Source organism: Octopus bimaculoides, chromosome 6 (genome assembly GCF_001194135.2).
Source record: "Octopus bimaculoides isolate UCB-OBI-ISO-001 chromosome 6, ASM119413v2, whole genome shotgun sequence".
Lineage (NCBI taxonomy): Eukaryota > Metazoa > Mollusca > Cephalopoda > Octopoda > Octopodidae > Octopus > Octopus bimaculoides.
In genome coordinates, this window is record NC_068986.1 from 44,682,007 (window position 1) to 44,691,514 (window position 9,508).

The following is a 9,508-nucleotide window of genomic DNA, read 5'->3' on the forward strand; positions in this document are numbered from 1 at the left end:
ACACAACTGTAACACCAGGTAACACAACTGTAACACCACATAACACAACTGATATAACCTTATCCCCGTATGGCACAATTGCATCTCTACATAAAGCAAGTGTTACATCACATAAAACATCTCTAAGTCAATATGCTACATCCATAACTCAATATATACACCATGTAGGAGTAGATACAACATACTATACCTCTACTACAGATAAAATTACTGCAGTTTTACAGAAACCTTATGTAATATTGCATAGAAATTTTACAACATTGCATTCAATTAATTCCACAATCTATACAATGATTTCAAGTCTACAAAACATAACTGCAACATTGCAAACAACTACATTAGAAATCCAGACAGAGAGCACAGTCCCACTAAGTTCATTAGCTACAATAACTTCAACTGGACATAGTAAAAACGAAACAGTGCATTCAGTTGCTGCAGTTCAATATATGATGAGTAGAATTTCAAAAAACATCAGTACACCACTGTGGGCAACAAATGTAGTACTAGATACTAGTATTGTTACATCACATAGCACAACTACAACACCATTTACTCCTTTGGTGTCCTTGGATACAAAACCTTCACTTCATTATAGAGTTACTGTACCAACATATTCTGTAACATTTTCCAGATTCATAAAAGTACTTGAAATTACTGCATATAGAAGCAGTTCAAGTGTATCTGTACATTTGATTACTGCAACATCATATGTGCAAACTGCACCTCAACAAACTACAACTGATAATATGTTACACATATTAACTGCTGATATATATACTGTTACCAAAGTACAGAGATCAATGCTACATACTGCTACTGTAGTAATGTACATACTATCTTCTCCACATTCTACTGATGGTGTATTGGATGCCTTGACTATACCTCAGCATACTACTTCTCCTACTGATACACTGTATATACTGAATGTTACTCCATATACCATGATTAAAATGCCAGATGCACCTCTATACAAGCCAACTACAATACTAGATACTACTCCAGCACTACATCAGCCAGTCTCTATAATATTACACCTAAGCAAGGTTACCTTATTTAACAGAACAACATTACAAACAATCATTGCATATCCAGAGAGTAAAACACTATACAACACAACTGTGACTTCAAGTACAAATATCACAGTTCAAGACACAATCAGTTCAACACAGTATAGAATGAGTATAGCTTTACTTACAACGAATCTTACATTACATATAGGTACAGAAATACCAAATTCAACTACAACTTCACAACCTACACAAATAGAAACAGTAACCACTGAAACTCTAGATGCAACAATTGTAACCAGTGATAGTAGTGCCACTATAACATCATATGACACTATGTCTGTAATATCAAATACAACAAATGTAACGATCTTTACAAAAGAGGTAACACTTCATAAAATAACAGCAGGCAATTTAAAAGCAATCATAAAGTTCTTAGCAACAGGTCCAGTTTCACTTGAAACAACTTTCGTCTTGAGTTTGGAGCAAACTATGGTTCCTGATGACTTTTATGATGATCAAACAAATATGTTAACAACTTCTAAAGCTGAATCCAGTTCTTATATTTCTGTCCTAATTTATGACTCTGATATTGAAAAGCTAAGAACAGTTACGAGGAAAGGATTTACAGGTATATCAACTGTTGAAATGGACTATTTGGTTGTGTCAGCAAGTGACATAATGTATACAGATAAGTTGGAAACCTTAATTCAGAATAATATAACAGATAAATTCACCCTAACAACATGTAGCCATAGGAAGACAAATACAATTTTCAAATTGGCCACCATTAAAATGACTGATCCTTTTGATTTTAAACAGCAAAAAGACATCTTAATAACACCAAGTAGAAAATTGGGTTTTGTATCTCCAAAACAACAGATACATCTGACTGTATTGCAAAAGCAAATGACTTCAAGTTTGACAGTTGCAAAAAAAGAAACAGAATTTTATACAAGTAAGCTTCTGTATGTAACTAAGTTCCCTTCTACTCAAAGAGAAAAAGAAATTCCAGAAAAATATAGGGAAGTTAAAACTGGAACCAAACAAGAAATTGAATTTCATGTATCTGGGATTTTCTCAATGCCTTTTAAAAGAAAGAAAATTGAGATATTATCTGTGACACCAACATTAAAATTACAAACAAGTAAACATTTTATGACATCTTATTTCAAACCAATGTTTTCTAAATTACAGACTTTCCAAACATCTAGTCAGCGAGAGACTGAACCTTCGACAACAAAATTCTCTATCACTTATATATCCACAATCCCACCTGAATCAAATAAAACTTCACTATCAGCTTCTTACCACCCTAACCATTCAGTAATAATTTTGACAGATGAATTAAAAAGAACTTTAGCAACAAAATTTCAGATTTCCTCTTTACCTGCAACAAAATCAGCAGTTTTCACAGCTTTAGCATCAGACATTGTTACTGATAGTTTGGAAAGAAAAGAGTCAAGAACTGTAAAGGGCCAGTTTCAGGTAATACCAACACTTCAACAAAATTATACATTCACTAATTATATTTTCTTAAAGGAAAGAATAACATTGCCTATACTACAATCAACAGAAGAAGGAAAACATCATTCAGAAGCAAGATCCAGCTCTTTCAGCAAAGATTTAGAAACATTTCAATTGAAGTCATCCAATGAAGTGATGACTTATACAGACAAAGAAAAACTAATACATCCATCTTTCACATTTAAAGAAGTTACAGACTTTATTAACTTGTCACAAGTGGAATATAAATTAACAACAGACACTATTCCTAGTCAAGAAAAGCAACAAATGGATGAACTTGGTAGTGTTTCCTCAAGAATTTCAAACATGGTCATTTCTAGTAGTAGAATGAAGACATTACTACATTTACATTCCAAAATATCAGTAATAACTCCTTTATATGACTCTTACATTACTAAAACAAATACAATAACCTCTACCTTAGAGAATAAAACAAGATATATTACCTGGAGTACTAATGGAACTTCATTACATTTCGATGATAGATTAACTATACAGTCTATTGAAAGTAAAATTATACCTCCATCAAATGTTACAACATATCCAGAAGATGAAATGAAAGTATATATTGCTTCAATTCTACCTGAATTATCATCATCTTTTTATGTTGCAACTTTTACAACTATATTGAAATATGTTTATATATTTCCTATATCTACTCCATACTTTGAAGATGAAACGAATGAAACAATGTTACTGAAAAATAAAACTTTCTATTGGATAAATGATAATTTAAAGTTGTTTACCACCACATTTTATGAAACAACAACAATAACCCATACACCCTTTATAGAGAGTGAATATAAAATAAATGCTTCTTTTCCTCTGAGCAGGTATGCTTTCAGAACATCAAAAAGTGAATTTATATCAGACAAAAGTCAAATAATTTCATTTACTCAAAGAAGTATTAACATACGTTTTTCTACAGTTGAACAGAAAAGACAAGAAATATTTGTTTATAATGAAACAAGCATTGACTCTCTACTGATTTTACCAAAACTATCACTTTATTTATTTGCAACATTTAGACCAGATTATTTCAATGAAAGTGAAATCAAATTTCCAACAGACACAGATAAAACTTTACATTCTTATTCAAAGGAAACATTTCTTAGAAGCTCTGAGCCATCTATTTTTTCTGAGATGTCACAGACTAAATTAATATCTGTTAAACAAGAACATTCCACTCAAGTGATAAAAAGTGAAACACCATTCTTGATTGAAGAAACTTATATAGACATTGGTTTTAAAAATGTAACAGGGAAATGGGTAATGATCAAGTTAGATGCTACTACAAAAGATGAAACATCTTTGATAATAATTCAGGAAAAGACAAGTATCATTCCTATAGCTTATACTGAATCTCAAGTCACAGAAAGTGTAATTTTGCAATTCGGTCAAGTGACAGATTCAATAATTACTTTGAAAATAAAACCTGAAATTACACAGGGTATAAAACTTCATTCCATAAAAAGGCCATTTGAACCAACCATGAAAAGTACATTACTGATGTGGAGTACTAAGGAAGAGGTAGAACATGTTGATATATTGGGAACAACAACTAAATCTCCAATATATGTTAAAGAAAACACAAGCATCATTTCAATGGATAGCGATTCAATAAATGTAATATTATATCCAGTTGAAGACAGTACTAAAGTGCCATCAATTGCTAGTACTTCCAGCTCAATATTTGGAAATATTACAAAAACATATGAAATAGAAAATGTTACACACACATCAAAATTTCCTTTGTTAAAGCTAAGTTTAAAAGATGATATTTTAAATAAGTATTCTACAAAAAGTACTGAAATAAGTAGAGAAATTACATCAGAAATGAAGAGCTTGTATTCAATGTTTTACCTAAAACAAAGTATTTCAGAAGAGATGTATTTAACTAATGAGACTTTAGTTTTATCTACATTTACCCCTGTTTTTACAACAATAATACCATCTGTTAAACTATTTTCCTCCAAAGAAAGATTATTTATTGAAAAACTGACACTTACTTATAGCCCATATACAATCCTTGAAAGATTTACATCATTTACACATAGTGTTGTTTCTGGAACAACTGCATCAGTTAATCACACTGTTATTCCTATAACAAATATGTCAAGTCATAGTATATTTCCTTCAATAACTATACCAGTTAACCAGAGTATTTATTCTATAACAACAATACTATTTAATTATAGCATTCCCCCTATGATGAATGCATCAGTTATTAACTATAGTATTTTTCCAGTAACATCTGTTTCCTCCAACTACAGTATTTTCCTTCCTACAGTCATACCATTTATCTATAGTGCTTTTCCACACTCGAAAACATCTTTTGACTATAGTAATGCTTCTCTAATAACTACATCAGCCACCCATAGTATTTCTCTATCTATAACTGTTTTGTTTGACCATAGTACTTCTATAACAGATACATATTTTAATCACACTATTCTTCCCAAATCAATTGTAACATTTAACCATAGCACTATTCCTGTAACTAGTATATTTTTAAACCGTAGTATGTTCCATATTTCTACTGCAGAATTTACTCTTAGCTCTTTCCTCAAAACATTATTAAACCATAGTAGTGCTCCCATGATTACATCCTTTAACCACAGTTCATTCCCAGTAAAAACTAAATTGTTTAACCATACTCTTTTCACTACATTCATTTATCAAAGTATTATTCCTTTATCAACCTTCTCATTTGACTATAGCATTTTTCTTACACCAACTTTATCATCTTATCATGATACTGATTCATTAACAACCATATCATATAATCATAGTATTGTTCCTACAACTGTAACATTTAGCTACAATGTTCTTCCAATAACATCTTTACTTAACTATACTATTTTTTCTAGAACAAATATGCTTTTTTTCCATAGCACCGATTCAAAAATAATTGTGCCATATAACTATAGTGCTGATCTAATAACAACCATACCTTTTAACTATAGTACTGATTCAAAAATGATGGCAATATTTAAACACAGTACTAATACAACAATTTCCTCTAATGATACACTTTTACTTGGAGCAAATATATCATATTACCATAGTATTGCTCCTGTAACAATCACTCCATTTAACTTTAGTGTTTTTCCAATAGAAACCAGATTAATTAAACTTAGTATTATTCCTACAAGAGCCATGTTATTTAAACAAAGTACATCATTTCCTCTGTTAGATATTTCATTTGTTCAGAGCTTTTTCACTAAAAAACATGTGTTATATAATCATAGTATGTTTCCTGAAACAACTGTTTTATTTAATCATAGTAAAATATCCATAACAGATTTGTCATTTAATCATAGTATCATTCCTATAACAACAATGTCCATCAATCACAGTATCCCACCTGTTTTCTTTAATTATAATATTATTTCTACTAGTCTGATGTTTAGCCAGTCTTTTGTTATGGGATCAATGAGTCCAATTGTCTTGGTGTCTAAACAATCAATGATACATGTAGATAGCAAGAATATAACAACAGTAGCTTGGATCTCAGATGCAAAGGATTATACAATTCTCTCTAATAGAACTGAATGGAATAATTTGACAGGCATGGCACAAGTGAAAAGGAGAATGCCTGGTACTCTTGTTTCTCCAGTAAATATATCAACATATATGGTAAGAATATTGCCCAGTTATCTTGAGAGTTCACCAGTAAGTATAATTTTGAGGAAGAATACATCATTTTATCTCAGTAACACAATAACTATTACGAAAGATGAACACAAGTTCACTCATTTCATTTTGAAATATACTAAAATGACCACAGACACCAGAATAGATGGGCTCTCAACCCAGTCCTTAACTTTCTTTGATGTTTCACATGGTTATATTTCCCCTTACAGCAGACCATTTTTTAAATCAACAGATGAAAGAAGTCAACATGCATACTCTATTTATACGGATGAAACTAACCCAGTTACAATTTCTCTAATTCAGTTTGCATCAGTTTTAATGAATACAACAAATGAACTTACTATACATGAAATAGAAACATATAAAACCTTTCCATTTGAGTATTTTCCAATGTTAATAACTCGGGTTAAAGCTATTGTTGATGAGAGCAGAACTTCCAGATCTTTAATAGTTGTGGAAAGAACAGAATATCCAACCATGCATCCAACAGTGACATTCAGACATCATATTGAGAGAACAAATATTGATAAAGTAGTGAGAATGAGAAAGTTTGTAGACACTTCTTTAATATCCCCAAAATTTACAACAGAGGGAAAGCTGACGTATGATTACAGTTATATTACAGTAACATTGCCATTCACTGTTGAAACTGATGAATCAAAAGTTTTCTATTATAAGTATAAAATTGAACCCTGTACTAAAATACATCTGTTGCCAAAATCAGATTTATTTATTTCACAAGAGAAGCAAAAACTGAATGCCACATCATCTGTAATTTTCTCTGAATATTTAATCTCTATAACCAATGATTCATTCATAGAACACACTTCATTAACAAGACATGATAAAATGTCAACAGATACAATAGCATTGGTAAATAAACAAACTTTACAAGAGGGAACACAAAAATCTCTTACCAGCTTTGAACTGTTAGATTTTCAAAATTTGAGTTTTCCAAAAGAAATTTATTTACAAATTCCTGTAAAAACTTCCAGATTTACAGATTTCCATTTAATGCAATACACTGTGACACTACCTTTTTATGAAACTACTTCAAATATACCTAAGTTAATTTCCAGTGATGACATCAAGGATTTTACCAAAATTCCAGACATTAAGTTTTCAAAATATTTTATCTCTGAAATAAATGCTAGTCAACTGATCCAAACTTCATTCTACTCAATAAATGAAACAAAAAAATTATTTCCCCAAAGAACTTTATCAAAATATCTTAGCAGCAAGGAAGTTTCACATGTTTATGCTCCTTTTCAATCAGAAGTTACAGTAAAAATGTATATGACAGATTTAGGATCATCTGAAGTTACAGAAAAAATGTATATTACAGATTTAGAATCATCTGAAGTTACAGAAAAAATTATAACCAAGCCTATATTTTTTTCACACTTTGTGTATACTATTTCAAATAAGACATATAAGATACAAAAGTCAGGTAATTTAGAGGAAGAAGAGTACACAATTGGTTTCAATGTTTCTCCTAAGTATATTTCTGGGTCACCCATTACCAAAAGGTATAGTTTGACTTCAGCAGTCTTCACAAAACGAAAGGAATTTAAATTTGAAGATAGTAAAACCATACATGCAAAAACAATTTCTGTTTTAGATTTAAAACAAGAAAATGTATCAAGAGCCAGTACAGTAGTGCAAGAAAAAAGCAAAGCATCAGAGGTTTGGACCAAGTGTTTAGAAAGTATTCCAATGATCTTTTATCAAACAACATATACAATAAAGTCTTGCATTTTTAATCATACTGGTACTACTAAAATGAGTGAAATATTTGGAACTTCAACTGTAGAATCAGGCGATATGTATAAATTAATTGAAACAAAAATTATTCCAGAAACAAGTAAGGAAGCATCAACATATGTTACATTTACAAATTTATCCTATTCTATCTTAACAAACTATCTTATTAAATCAAAGTCTTTTACATATGCAAATGCAACTAAAATTACATACAGTTATATAAATTATATTACAATGGAACCAATTTACAAATTGAGTGAAGAAAAAACAAATGTCTCATGGATAAACATTACAGATCTCCTTATTGAATCAAGAAGAACAATAAAACCAAACATTTCAGGTGAAATTTCTATGTCACAAGAGTCAGAAATGGAACATGTCCAAACTCTTCCTTCAGTACTATCTTTAAAACAAATAAAGGAGATATATGTAATATCAACAATTGCTGTAGAAACTGAAGCATATCTAACAAAAAGTCTACAAATACCTGATTATTTTTTGACACATATTACTCAAACTAAAATAATGCATACAGAAACTGTGTTAGATATGAAAACAAAATCTGTTACGTTGAAACCTCTTCTTACTGATAAAACACTCATAAAAGATATTTTCTTAGATTTTGGTCATAAAGACGATTCTCTTGGTTATTCAACATTACTTTCTTTTTTCAGCACAGCCTTAACGTTAAATGTTGTAGGAATGAACACATCAATTGAAGAGAGTCCTTTGGACACTCTTGGTATTGGAAGCCTGGATAATACCAGAGGCTCTAAGCCAGCTAGTTTTATAATGGAAACAGCAACCCAAATGGTAACAGACCTTGTGGCATACAATTCTACTTTTGTTAAACTGGATTTGGGAAAATACACGGTATATGGAAAAAATGTATCACAGATAGCTATCCATTTGTTTAAGGATTATACAGTAAGCCCAGAAATAACAAAAGAAATCATTTTTAAAGAAACACCGAGTTGGAATGTTACAAGTCATGATGAAATTAAATACATTCATATTCCTAAATTTCAGTCACTAGCTTCATTGAACACTACAAATTTAATGGATACCACAACACTTTATAAAACCAAACAGAAAAATGAAACAATAACAGTAGGAAGTAGTCATGAATTAGTATTCCAACAAACATTAATAACATCAAATATATCAAAACTGCATTCTGTTTATACCAGTGAATCTTATGGAAAGAGAGAAATTCAGAAAACATTGCCAGGTTTTGAAATAATATTTGCAGAAAATCAAAGCACAGTAGAAATAATGGAATGTAGAAATACTTCATCATTATATCAATCTGATATCTCAATGCTTTTAACAAAGGATTTTAATATTCAAATGACAACAGTGGAACCTTATTTGATAAATACCACAGAAACATTTGAATGGCAACGAAGTACCCATTCCAAGATATTTGTTATCTCTACAAATTTGACAGGTGTACTAAATAAAACAATAAGCAGCATTACATTTGTTGAGGGAAAAATAGGTACTTCTGCACCTGAAATCAAAACATCCATATTAGGATTCATAACATCTGA

General features: G+C 30.5%; 1 long non-coding RNA gene across 1 annotated transcript in view; it reads right to left on the reverse strand.

Moving 5' to 3' along the window:
* LOC128248037 (uncharacterized) overlaps positions 1–4,639 on the reverse strand; it is a 27,909-nt gene extending 23,270 nt beyond the window's left edge. The window contains exon 1 of the long non-coding RNA XR_008264309.1: positions 4,544–4,639. This is a non-coding gene — a long non-coding RNA (uncharacterized LOC128248037). The remainder of the gene's footprint in view (positions 1–4,543) is intronic.
* Between the last annotated feature and the right edge of the window lie 4,869 nt (positions 4,640–9,508).